Here is a 14,463-nt window from a genome sequence, read left to right as displayed (position 1 = left end):
TTCAGCTGTGGAGTATGGAACTCCCAGATTCCAGTATGAGTTCTGTTACCTATGAACGCTGTGATGAGGTCAAGCTAACGGAAGTGGCTGACCTCAGTTTCCCCACTTGTAAAAGGACAGTTATCTTTGCTCTCTCCCAGGAAAGTAGAGGTACAGGAATGGGGCAACTCAGGAAAAAGCCAAATGAGGCAGAAGCAGGAAGTGACCCTGTCTGGAGAGAAGACAAGTTCAAGTGCTGGTGTGCTACAGAAAACATGGTATAATGTAGCATCAAAAGCATGGACTCTGGAAGCAACAACCCTTGAATCTCCTCTGCTTAACAATGACAATAGGAGTATCTACCTCACTTAAAGAAGCTACCTATGGATCCTGGCCAGAAGACCTGTTAAAACAACACTCAACTTTTTTGAGATAATTTGTTAGTGAAGAAGGTACCTATAGTTCTAACACAGTCTTCAGTACTTGGGAAGGCTTGCCTCTCAATGATTTGTTTATTTATTTATTCAAAAATTACATGTTGAACAGCTGCTATGTGCCAGATATTATTCTCAGCACTTGGGGTACTTCAATGAACAACATGCCTGACTTCATGGAGTTTACATCCAAGAAGAATAAGTAGTAGATAATAAGTAAGCAAACCATATAGTTTGTCAGAGAGGATAAGTAAGTACTATGGTGTAAGAACAACACAGAGAGAGTGAGAAGACAGGTTGCAATATTAAGGACAGTCAAGCTAGACCTCATGAAGAAAAAGACATCTGAGCAAAGACTAAAAGGAGAATATCAGAGAGAGGAATGTTGCAGACAGAGGTACTTGGCAGTGTGAATGTTCCCAGTGCAGGCATGCCTAGTGCCTCAGAGGAACGGCAAGGAGGCCATGCGGGACAGATTGAAAAGAGGAGAAGAAGATAGGTCAGAGAGATGGGGGCCAGGCTGTGGAGGGACTTGTGGACAACTGGAAGGATTTTAGCCTCTGCTCTCAGTGAGTTGAGAGGCACTGCGGGATTTTAAACAGAAGAGGGCCATGAGCTCTCTGATATTTTAAAAGATCATTCCAATGGTTCTGTTGACAGCGGACTATAACAGAGTAAGACTGAAGCAGCTTCTGTTAAGAAGCGCCCACAATAATCTTTAGTTACAAGCAGGCTGTGTCTTTGGCCAAAGAACACCAGGGGAGAGCTAAGTAATTAGATTCTAGACGTCTTTTTTTTTTTTTTCATTTTTCTCTTTTTTGTGTGGCAAAATGGCATAATATAAAATTTATCATCTTAACCATTTTTAAGTGTATGATTCAATGGTATTAAATAGTCACATTGCTGTACAGCCATCACCACCATCTATCCCATAACTCTTCATTTTGTAAAGTGGAAACCTGAGCATCCTTTGAAGGTAGAGACAACCAGACTTCCTGACAGATGATGGATATTTCATTAGGTATCATAAGCATAACCTTTTTGAACAAAATGTGGCCCAGGAGTCAATCAATAGGCTGCAGACATTACTTCTTTTGAACTGGTCTGTTGGAGATGTTTCTGTAGAGAACCCAGGCTGCGGGATAAGGGGCTGCATGTTCAGGTTTTCAAGTAGAGCAGCCTCTTGTCTAAGTACATTATCCTATTATCCTAAAGCTCATAAAGGATCTCCCTTACACATTGTTGGAAACTGTCACCAAAGGAGTTTGAAAAGCTGGAAGCATTCTGTTGGGTCCAGGAGTCATAGTTGGTACATGGAGAGATAGGGGATTCTAAAGCAAAATACATTCTAGGAATCAGGGCTACAGTGGCTGAAGCCAGGCTGGGGCTGAGGAGAGATGGCTCCCCCCAAGGCACTGCACCCTCTGGATATGACCTGAAGTAGGAGAGCCACAACCACCACCTCCCAGGGTTGTCAAGGACCCACAGCGCATCAGCAGCCCCCTGGGCTACTCCATCTTGGCCCCAGCTCGCCTTCTGCTTGTGTATGCATACCCAAAAATATTATGATAGTTTGGAGCCAATGGAAGTCCCAAAGGACTAATCCAGGAGTTGACAACATTTTTCTGTAAAAGGCCAGATAGTAAATATTTTAAGCTTTGTAACCACATGTCACATGTCACAAACTATTTTTTCTTTTGATTTTTCAACCATTTAAAAATGTAAAAACCATGGGACACCTCAGTGGCTCAGTTGGTTACGCGTCTGCCTTCGGCTCAGGTCATTATCCCAGGGTCCTGGGATCAAGTCCCGCATCAGGCTCCCTGCTCAGTGGGGAGCCTGCTTCTCCCTCTCCCTCTGCCATTCCCCCTGCTTGTCCTCTCTCTCTCTCTCTCTCTCTCTCTGTCAAATAAATAAAATCTTTTTTAAAAATAATAATAAATAATAATAATAATAGAAATGTAAAAACTATTCTTACCTCGCTAGCCGAACAAAAACAGGCAGTAGCTGGATTTGGCCTGCCAGTCATAGTTTGAGGACCCCTGGGCTAAACAATGTGTCTTAGAAGGGCCCTCATGGGCCACCATGGCAGTGTCAAGGGCGAGGTCTCACTGTGCATTCCAACTGCCTGCACTGTCCCCTCGGCTGCAGCCAGACTGGGCACAGAGCTTCAAGGTCATGCTCACTGTGGTCATCCTTCTGCCGTGGCCCTAGCTTAGTCATGACGGCTGTTAACAGTCAGCTGTGACAAGTATGGGCCCACTAACTCACTGGGATGCCATGCAAATTAGAACAAGGCAGCCGCTCTTCACAACACTTTCCTGCCATCTACTGGAAAATTGTTATAATAATAAACAGATCCACACCAACTATGAATCTGAGTAGCAGTCCCTTGGAGTTTTGCAACTGCCTTTTGCTCAATTTAAGCAGTGGCCCTGAGTTCAGGAAATACAGAAGGGAAAGCAACTAACTCACAGGAGTTCCAGAAGGTATGATGTAAATGACAAAAAGGTCTCTTTTACAACTTTCTAGAACCTGTGGGAGGGGAAGCAGAAGAGAGAAGGGAAGCAAGAGATCTCATTGCTCTTCTTGTCCAATCTCTGCAGGATTAGACTGGAACTCTGCCCTACACTGAAGGCATTCTGCAAAACGAAAACCTTTCTCAGGTAAATGGGAGTTCCACAAACTTGCCTGGGACTCTGGAGAGACTGAGACGAGAACAGACCATCAGCACCTGTTGCTGATTTGAGCACATTTCTAAGGGGCAGTGGTCCACATAGCACTGAGGTTGTATTAATTTTGAAAGGACTCTGAGCTGAAGGCCAGGAGAACCTGAGTAAGGCTGAGTTTTTCTACTGCCTCGGTGACCTTGAGTGAGCACCTGGCCTCAGTTTCTTGTTCCTTTCAGTAAGAATAACACTACTAATGATGCTATCTCACAGAGGTCATGTGACAGTGGTATGCACACCCTTTGCGCAGCATTATAATTAGAATGTACAATCCTGTGACCAAAAGGCTGGAGTGCGAACAGGAAGTGAATGGGAAAGGTCTGGTTCTACTTACATAAAGTATAATCGAAAAACCAGGAAACACTGCAAGATAGGAGATAACATGACTCCGGGCTTTCAGGCCCTAACAACAAATCCCCAGGTGTCCAAATGAAAAAGGGAAAGGGTCAGAGACTGAGACTAAGGCATATTTGCAAAGACTATAAGGTCCACCATCTCTAATTTAAAACCAAAACCTTTGCTATTTACTCTACGGGAGTAGGGAAGAAAGAAACAGGGGGTGATCTGTTTCACCCTGCCCCTGAGACTCCTGACATTTCCAGCGCTTTCAGGCAGGGAGAGAATCCAGGTCAAAAGTTCCTACAGCAAAACAGGTGTGGGCACAGCAAAGGCTCAGGAAACCCAAGGAGCACATCAGATGGAACCCGGGGGGCCTGGGATGCAGAGAGCCCCATGTCAGGCCTGGGGTGGGGAGCAAGCATAACGTGCAAACATCAGACCCAGATCTGGTAACAAAACTGTCCAAGGAAGAGCCGGCAGATCCCTGTGTTGTGACAGCTGCACAGGGGCAGCTCAGCGCCGAGGACACCTGTGTGAAGACAATGGGTCCTTTGTGGGTGCAAGGCAAGGGGGTAGCGCAAGGGGGCCAGGGAGCCCCCCCCCCAAGTGCTCTCCAGGATGCCAGGAAGGGGATGCTGCATGGGAAGGGCTGAGCATTACAGTTTACCAAACCCCTTGTCTACCATGAACTGACAACACCCTTGACCAGCTTTAAAACCAGTTTCCATCTCCTCATCCACATACCATGACTGCACTTCCATGTTGAAGCTTCTGTCTGGAAACATGGGGTTTCTCTGGGCCTGGCATGTTGTAGAGACTGCCTCCTTAGAGCCCAGAAGGGCACTCAACATAACATGCACAGCACACAAAACACAGACCATGTCCAATTGCACTCTGACCTGAAATAGGAAGGCGGGAGCCCCTGTGGGCTCACCAGCCAATGCCTTCTACAATTATCTTAGGAGAGTCAAGAGCTGGACCCAACCTCTCCTCCTCCCTTCGTCTCTCATTGCTCCCATCTCTTATCACCCTTTACCACCAGCAGCTACCATGAGTCAGATCCACAGGGCACAGCTGCCCTTGGCCTCCATGACTCTGTCCACAGGGACTGGGCACTGTGCCCTGTGCTGCTCCTCACAGGCACAAAATCCTCCCCACTCCCAAGACCCACCAAAATCTGAGCTTGTAAGTTTTGGGGAGTTTGAAGAACTTGGAATAAGCCATAGGAAGTATAACAGAGAATAACTTAGAAGTAATCCCATATCTGGTCCCTGATGGACACTGTTCTACCTCACTAAAGACCCTCTGCACGGCCACCCACCAGAACTAGTAAGGCCATGCTTTGGTCTCCATTTGCCACTCTTCTAGGAAATTGCTCAATGTGTTCAGAATTCAGACATGGGGGATACCTGGATCTGCTCAGAGACCCCAACTTCTCCCAAGTCGCATGTCCTGCCCTAGAATCACCACTTCCCAGGATGATTGACAATAAAGGCCCATTCTCTTTCAGAGAAACCCCCTCCACTCAAGGTTGAGCCTTGGGGCCTTGACCTGATAATCCCCCATGAGGCACAGAGGATGGAGTGGTGCAGGTGTGGATGATGACGATGCTGGGACAGAAGTGCTCCTTGTGGCCCAAGAGCCTTTCCTTCCCCAGATAGGTGGACATAGACTCGTCCAATGCTTTGGGGAAAGAAAGTCAACTGTGGAATCAAAAAATAAAGACAATACAAACTTAGCTTCTTACTTTAAAAGTTACCATCCAGGGGCGCCTGGGTGGCTTAGTCGTTAAGCGTCTGCCTTCAGCTCAGGGAGTGTTCCCAGGGTCCTGGGATCAAGCCCCACATCAGGATCCTCTGCTGGGAGCCTGCTTCTTCCTCTCCCACTCCCCCTGCCTCTGGGTGGCTGTCTCTCTCTCTGTCAAATAAATAAATAAAATCTTTAAAAAAATAAATAAAAAAGGTACCATCCAGGTATGAAAACAACGATTTGAAAGACAATGAAACAGAAAGATACGGAGGTTTGTTATTTCCCACCAATACCATCCTCATCTACGATGCACCCATATATGCAACATGAGAAGCAAAGGATGTATCTTCTTTACATATAACCTATTGTTTGTGTCTGTCTGTGTGTCTGTGTGTGTCAGAGTATGCCGTGCGTGTATGTGTGTGTGTCTGTGTCTTTGTGTCTGTGAGTGTGTGGGTGTGCACGCACACATGAGTGTGTATGCACCCTCCAAGCTGGGTAGTGGAAGGAACTCACGGGAGAGGAAGCATGAGGCTCAGGTCCAGTGCCAAGGCCACACTCTCTCCCCTTCCCTCCGTGGGCTGACTACAGGGCAGGAGGGTGACAGACACACAGCAGACTGTACTTGAAGTCTGAGAGTCTGATCTAGAACTGAAACCAGAGGACAGCAGCAGCTAGCCTCTTAGAGCCTGTGTCATCCGGCCTCAGGGGAGTAGTGGGTCTGGGTATGTCTAGACACCAGAGGACCCATAGTAGCCCTATCTGACCCACCTAAAAGGCATGAGGCCCCTAAGTTCACAGGGGACCAGGTGGGACTTGGAAGTTAGATAACCCAGGTGGATCTACTCAGAGCCTTGAAACTGGAATGTGGGAAATTGTATCAAAGAACCCACTTGGACAGCCTCCACTGCGGCCCAGGAGAGATTCTGCTACTATCTCTCTGTCCCAGGGAGCCAAGGGCCCATAGACATCATTCCCAGAACCCTGCCTAGCCCTTCTGTGGGTGGCCCAAGGGGACATAAAACATAAATTGGAAATAGGCAGGGATTAGAAAAACCCCAGAGAGAAGGGGCCCAGATGGCCCCAAAGCCTCAGAAGAGGCTGGCCACCCTGTGGTACCAGGTGGGTGATTGTGTCAAGCCCTGTGCTCCCCAGGTAAAATCAGTCCAAGGATACAGTGAAAGGGAACCAGTGTGTTTTAAATCTAAAGATGGTTGAGCAATCACTAAGTCGGTGGAGTTAACCAGGAAGTGGTTGATTCATCTGTATCAGGGATAAAAGAGGAAGAAACTAGGCTGGAATCACAGGAAATAATGTCAGTGACATTTCTTTTACACCCAAGTCTGAGAGCTTCGGACCACAACGAAGGCATTTCCAGCCATCTGCAAGTCTGTTTAACCAGCACCCTGAGTAAGTCCCCACTGAGAGGCTGCACCAGGCAGAATCCACCGCCCCTGCCCTTCTCTGAAGGCCTGTCCCTGACTGTTGTGGGGTTGTCACACCAGCCTGACAGATGTCCAAAGCAAAGGAGAGAAAGTAAGTTCCATCAAATCCACGTGATTGTAATCTATGCTGCTGCTGCTGCTGCTTTTAAAGGATTCCCTCGGGCTGGAATGATTCGTGTGGAGTGAAAGTCAATAAACTTCAGACCATAAAACAGAGATCAAGCCACCCTAAGCTTTTCCAGGATTTTGCAATATGAAGTTCAGCACAGTCAGGAAAAGCTCCTAAGCGTGCCTGCACTGCCCCCTGCTGGAAACTTCCAGCACCGACGCGCCACGCCAAGGGCTGTTCGGGGCACAGCGTGAGCGCCCAGACGTCCAGGCATCTGCGCTTCCCCCATAATTCGTCTATCTTCACAGAACACTTCCGAGGCGGCCTTCTGAGTAGCACCGTTCTTAATTCTTGGATTTCGCTGCATCCAGACTCCAACTTGGGTCCAGCGAACTGCCTTGGGATCCCCAGCCGAGCCTGCGGACCACGGAAGCCAGACCAGCCCGCTGACTATGGGTGCTAAGCCTGGGCCATGGGGAGGCTCACAGAAGTGACACGTGTCTCCATGCGAGGACATGCAATTTGCTGCCATTGCAGTCCCCCGTGTCTGTCCCCTCTGCCATCTGCTGGCACATCTGAAGAAGCGCCTTCCATGGCAGGGAGGGGGACCCCTACATGAAAGGCTTCTGAGCCCAGGAAGTCACTGAGTCCAGCTTACAAAGAGGACCCAAATCTCTCTAATTGGGCAAGAGTGCCTTCTGAAAGGGGCAGCAGCAGAAGCCACAGAGAGAGAGAGTAGTGTAAAACAGTCATAATCAGAAAAATACAAAAAAGCTTTAGAACCAACGGCTTTACCCAACATTAAATATCACATTTGAAACCTCCTAATGTCCAACAATGTGGGAATGGTTATAATTAATAATGGCCATTTAACTGAGAGGACAATTTTTATTTACTAGTATGACCACATTGTGTCTTTAAAACGCATCCAAAAAATAGAAATATTCATGGTAATTTTCTGTTTGATAGAATTAGTAACAAATTTTTCCTCTCTGTATTTTTCCATATTCTTATATTACAGGTTGAATTGTTCTTATAATCCTAAAAACATCTTTACTCTTAAAAAGAATATTTGGAAATAAGAGAGGATACATGAAGGAATAAGTTCCCCAAGAAGACACTCAGGTATGTCCTTGACCTTGGGCAAAAAGAGCACTCCATCCGCTTCCATAGTGGCAGCAGGGGGCCCACGTGATGCTCACTCTGGCAGCAGTGGTACAGGGAGCTTGGGCCTAATGGTTCTCACTTCCTCTGAAACAGAACAGGATGCTGTCTGCGGGGAAAAGGGCTGCTGGCTGAGAAGAGGATAGCCTGGGTGGCACAGCGGTTAAGCGTCTGCCTTCGGCTCAGGGCGTGATCCCGGCGTTCTGGGATCGAGCCCCACATCAGGCTCCTCCGCTATGAGCCTGCTTCTTCCTCTCCCACTCCCCCTGCTTGTGTTCCCTCTCTCGCTGGCTGTCTCTATCTCTGTCGAATAAATAAATAAAAATCTTTAAAAAAAAAAAAGAAGAAGAGGATAGCAAAGACCTGGAAGTGGAGCCTGAGGAGTGGCCAAGAGAGCTAAAAGGGGACACAGAAAGGACAGGGAGTCTCGTGGTCAGAGGTATGAAGCTGGGGCTGGATGGCAGGGGCTGGCAGCCACCTTCCTAGCTTCAGGGCTATGGGCAACTGTTTATCATGGCTCCCCTGACTGCTTAGGTCTGCCTTAATTTTTCTTAGCAATATTTTGTAACTTGTAGTATAGAGATTTTGTATGTATTTTGTTAGATTTCTTCCTAGGTATTTGATGTTTTGATGCTATTGTAAAAAATACTTTTAATTCTTTTCCTAGTTATTTGTTGCCATTATGTATGAATACAATTAACTGTTTATTGGCTTTGTGTCCTGTAACCTTACCAAATCCAAGTATTATTCTAATAGCTTTATTTTTATATTCCATAGTATTTTCTACATATACAACAATGTCAGTGACTAATGACAGTTCCACTACTTCTTTTCCAATCTGTATGCTTTGGCTACGCTGGGGGTTAGAATAAAGATGGGAAGCATCTTTGGCATTATGGAACAAATATTTATTCACTTACTAAATATTCGTTGACTACAAGCTACATGTATGACAACTCAATAATAAAGGAAGTTTACAGATGCACTTGGTCAAGATCTTGCTCTCGTGGTCAAGAGGAGCATATGTACATAACTATTACTAAAGCAGCATAGAAAGGTGCAAAGATCATAAAATACATAGCAACAAAGTGCTGTGGGATGTCTAAGAGTTCTAGGACCACTGGGTAACATGAAACCCTTAGGTTCACAACGAGCTTTATGTTTTTCACAAAGTAAATCGTAACTACCAGAATTAACCTTCACAGCTCCGTGACACAGGCAAGGTTGTTGTCATCATGTGAGGCTCTTAAAATGGTCTATCCAAAGTTGCAGAACGATGGATCTATGCCAGGTGTGTGGTTTTTATATTTGTACACTTCCCACCATTGGGCAAAGATGGTCCTTGGAAGTTATTTAATGATAAAAACCCTTAGGCTGGAAAGGAATTTTGATGAACCTCTTTTCTTTTGTTTTTTTCTTTTTTTTTTTTTTAAGATTTCATCTATTTATTTGACAGAGAGAGAGAGAGACAGCCAACTAGAGAGGGAACACAAGCAAAGGGGAGTGGGAGAGGAAGAAGCAGGCTCCCAGTGGAGCAGGGAGCCTGATGTGAGGCTCGATCCCAGGATCCCGGGATCACGCCCTGGGCCGAAGGCAGATGCTTAACGACTGAGCCACCCAGGCGCCCCGATGAACCTCTTTTCTAATTTAGCACTGATACTCTAGAAGGATTGTTTGTCCTCCTGAAGCAAAAACATGATCGGAGCCAGTTAATTATGCCCCTCTGGTTTTCTGAAGCTATTTCTACACGCAGAAAAGAAGCAAAGTCCCACCCTCTCTGACACTCCTCAACTGGACTTTAACAACAGTCTGACCTAGCATCTATTTCCTGTTCAGAAATCTACTACTTTTTTTTTTCTGGAAACTATACCAACTTACCAATTCATGCTATAAATTCCATGTTTTTTTCTTTCCCCACCAGGACCCTAGGATTCTCATTTTGATGTTCCCTCCAATGGAGGCTGAGCAAACCAGAATCTTCTTGATCCCTTCCGAACACTAGCATTTAAGCCTGAACAGTCTTGCTACTTGGGGTCTGTCAACAAAAGAAACAGCCCAGAACTCCACCAAGACTTCCCAGGAAAGAGAGGGGAAAAAGAAATTTAAAACTATTCTGCCCTCTTGTGGTCATGAGAGAGATCAAAAACACCAAAATCACAAATTTCCCAAAGTACTTAAGTTACAATTAACAATATTGCTTATAATTTTATAAAATAAATTATACTTTTACCATAAATTTTATCTTTGTAAACTCTACAAAATAAATTATACCTTTTTAATAATTTAATAATGAATTGTATCTACTACTCTTCTTTATCTTTTTTTTTTTTCTTTTTTTTTTAAGTAGGTTCCAATGCAGGGCTCAAACTCACAACTCTGAGATCAGGACCTGAGCTGAGATCAAGGGTCAGATGCTTAACTTACTGAGACACCCAGGTGCCCCTATTCTTTCTTAATTATAGTATTGTTTGTACATATTGATCATTTTTCTTCAGATTTTTTAGTGAGTTGTCTTTTTGAGGTTCATAATTTTCAGTTTTTATTTTCTAATTTGTTTTTTCCTTTTATTAATATAATTTTTGTCTTATACTTTTTTGAATTCTGAAGAAAGGCATATTGAAGAAATGTATATTGAATACTTTCTTTTGCTTTTTTCCTTTAATGATGATAAAAACATCGCATATGAATTTTCTCTTGAATATTGTTTTAACAAAAATTACACATTTTTATATGTAGTGCTGTTATTTAATAAACAGCATGTTGCTATATTCTTTAATTTACCACTGTAGCCGATTATTGTTTGAGAGAGAATTGAGCACATTTTAAATGGCACAATTTTGTAATTCCTATTGAAACATTTATTGTTATTAGTTTTGCCATATTATGGGAAGACTTTGTAGCCTGTAAGATTTTTATCTTTTGTAATGTACTGGATGTCTTTATGTTGTAATGAATTATAATATTTTGTAAAAATTTCAGACACTGGAAAGTTTCTAAGACTCAGATTCTATCAATTAATTCTATTTTATTGTTTTGTAATATATACCTACATTTTGCCAGCTTGACTTAATATTAACTGATAATGGTAAAATCAAGTTTCTAAATAGCATATTTTGTCAAATACTCCTGAACTCTAAATGTTATATCTTTATGTCAAAAAGTAACAAAGTTCATAAACTTTTTAAAACATTGTCTTTAACATAATCATAATTTTTGTTAAATGCTGCATATATATAGCTAATTTCTGTTGACTAAACAATGCTTTTTTAATATTAATGTCAGTGCTGCATCCATATCTGATAAGGCTTTTCTGGGTTATTTTGTTTCAGGTGCCCTGACTGCAGTGTAGTACACATCCTGTCAAGACAACCGAGTGAGTTGGAAGAAGCAAGGTGCTTGGAATGAGAACTGGGCAGAATCCCAAATTGGCCACTTATTGGTTGTGAGACGCTGGATGCATAATAGACACCTCTCTAAGGTAGAGGGAATGCCACTGCCTACTATGTAAGATTGTTGTGAGGACCAAATTACATGTAACATACATAAATGTCTACTGAGACACATCTGTTTCTGAGAGCACCAGACTCGGTCCATTCTTGGGACCTTTTGTGTAGTCTGTAGTCTGTAGTCTGTGGCTTAGGATTAATATGCACAATTAATCATAATTTTTAGGCAAATCAACATTTAGGAACCTATTCTGGACATCCAGGGGGGAAAAAGTCCTGGTCACACATTGTGGAGTGGTGGGGAGGCAAGAGTAGAGGTGGCAGATCTAATAAATAAGAGTAAAACTGGGGGGACAGAGTTTGATGGAATGTGGGAGGTGAGAAGGGAGTCTCTTTGCCATCGGAGGATCCATACTGTGAACATTCCCAATCCAAGCCCAATTTTTTATACTTCCTTGTCTATTTCTTGTCTTTAGATAAGTGTATGTATTCCATTTGCTTCCATCCTTTACTAAGGTGAAGCAGGAAAGCCGCCCAGTTTTGATCCCATGGTTGTTATCTGTAACAACAAACTGTATCAACCTCATTTAAAATATCTTAAAGTAGCAATAAACACACAAAATTCTATTTGCCTTTTAGGTAAGCAGAAGACTTTAATGACTTTTGGCTTCTCTCAATCCACTTTCCCATTCCTTCCTATTCTTTTATTATTTAGTCTGTGATCTTAAATGCTGGTTTAAAATAATACTATCTTGGGGGTGGGTGAAATAGGTGATGGGATAAAGGACAGCACTTGTCATGATGAGCTCCGGGTGTTGTATGGAAGTGTCAAATCACTATGCTGTACACCCAAAACTAATATAACACTGTCTGTTAACAGGGGAATTTAAAATTAAAGTTTTTTTAAATTTTAAATTTTAAATTTTTAAATTGAAAAATTTTTTAATGTTTTAAAATAAAATAATATAAAATGATACTATCTTCTCTCCCAATACGTATGTGTGTGTGTTGTTGTTGCATCCACTTCTCTTGGTCCACCAGATTTGTTAATAATACACCCTTACCTATGGGGGTTTGGTGATTTTCTTTAATCTCCAATTCCTTCAAGTATTTTGGGGGGGTTTTTTGGGTTTTTTTAGAGAGAGAGAGAGCATGCATGCACAGGGGGTGAAGGCAGAGGGAGAGAAAGAATCTTAAGCAGACTCCAAGCCCAGTGCAGAGCCAGATGCAGGGCTTGATCTTACAACTCTGAGATCAAGACTTGAGCTGAAATGAAGAGTTGGAGGCTTAACCAACTGAACCACCCAGGTGCCCCAAACTTCAACTCCTTTTGAAGCCCACCAGGAGCTTTTTACCTCCCAATAAGACTGATGGTTCTATTGTACTACTTAGTTCATATGGTGTCTCCCATTGGGTTCCCCACAAAGTAGACCCAAAACAAAGACTTAAGGGCAAGTAATTTGAGAAACACAGTTAGGTAGTGGGAACATGAGGCAGGAAAGGACGGAAAATCAGTCAAGAGTACATGAAAGAGTGGGGTACCAGTGTGGGTAAATGGGGCACAAGCCTGATGGGGCCCTCTGAGAAAATATAGAATATACTCCAGAATTGCCCAGCTGAGAAGGGAGCAAGCTGGGATATTTTTCCATGAATTCCTATTCCTCATTGGTTGAAGGTAATTCCTGAAAGCACTAAATCCCCATCACTTAAGGCCTGCCACACTCAAAGAGCCAGGCAAATTCCTATGGCCAAAGAAAGTCCTCAGGCAAAGAACTCAGGTTCTTGAGGTAAGGAGCCCTCCACATATGGGAACATTGTCCACTGAAGCTTAAGAAGACCTCGGGAGATATAAAAGGGGCACCGAGAGCATGTGTTAAGGGTGATATTTTATAAAGTCCCACAAGGAGCATCAGAGGCTATGCCACCTGGAAGTATCTGAGAGTAATTGCATTACAGTGCTGCTTCACAGCTACTTTTGGAGTCTGTGCGATGAGAACACCTTCCCATTAAGACCTCAAGGCATGTGAACAAGAATAGAGTTCCAGAATTATACAAAATTATACTACAACTTCTCCTTGAGTTGTAGAAAGATTACAGAAAAATATTACATCCCTTATTTTGTTAGTAAGCACTTTTAAATGTTAAATATTTTTCCAATTAAATATTTTAAAATTTTATCACTGAAGACATTTCTGAAAATGTTATTCAGAAAAATGTAGGGAAATACTTTCCAGCAGCTTGCTTTATGTTTTTAAAACACCTCTTTTCAACTCCTTGTGCAATAAATTTTATTTTAAAGGTATTCAAGTTAGTAAACTGTCAAGTTCAGAATCATATACTGGAAAAGTCATAAATGTTTACCAACAATGGAATATTATTCAACCATAAAAAAAGATTAACTCTATCATTTGCAATAACTTGGATGGACCTAGAGGGTATTATGCTAAGTAAAATAAGTCAGAAAGAGAATATGGTTTCACTTATATGTGGAATCAAAAAAAACAAAAGGAATGAATAAATAAACAAAAAAACAGAATCAGACCTATTAATACAAAGAATAAACTGATGGTTACCAAAGGAAAGGGAAAAGTGGATATGGAGAAAATGGGTAAAGGGAAGTTGGAGACACTGGCTTCCAGTTATGGAATGGATAACTCATGGGAACAAAAGCTACGGCACAGGGAATACAGTCAATGGTACTGTAGTAGCATTGTGTGGTGACAGATGGGAGCTACCCTTGTGGTGAGCACAGCATAACATATAGAGGTGTGGAATCACCATGTTGTATACCTGAAAGTAATGTAATATTGTATGTCAGCTATACTCAAAACAAAACAAGTTTATGAACATTTGAAATGCCAACAGACTTCAGTACTTTTTAATGTTTGAAATTTTTAAATAGTTGAAAGGGTTTCAGAAATAAAAACGGACAAAAACACAAATGTTGTTTTCATATGTGCCCATTGGCATATTGTGCCACATATTTAAAATTTTTAAATGAAAAATATGTTCCAAAATGCTATGGCATAAACCATTTTCTCAATTAGAGTTCATTTCCATAGGGCTCTA

This window comes from Ursus arctos, unplaced genomic scaffold (assembly GCF_023065955.2).
Source record: "Ursus arctos isolate Adak ecotype North America unplaced genomic scaffold, UrsArc2.0 scaffold_7, whole genome shotgun sequence".
NCBI lineage: Eukaryota > Metazoa > Chordata > Mammalia > Carnivora > Ursidae > Ursus > Ursus arctos.
Note: the sequence above shows the minus strand (reverse complement) of the source record.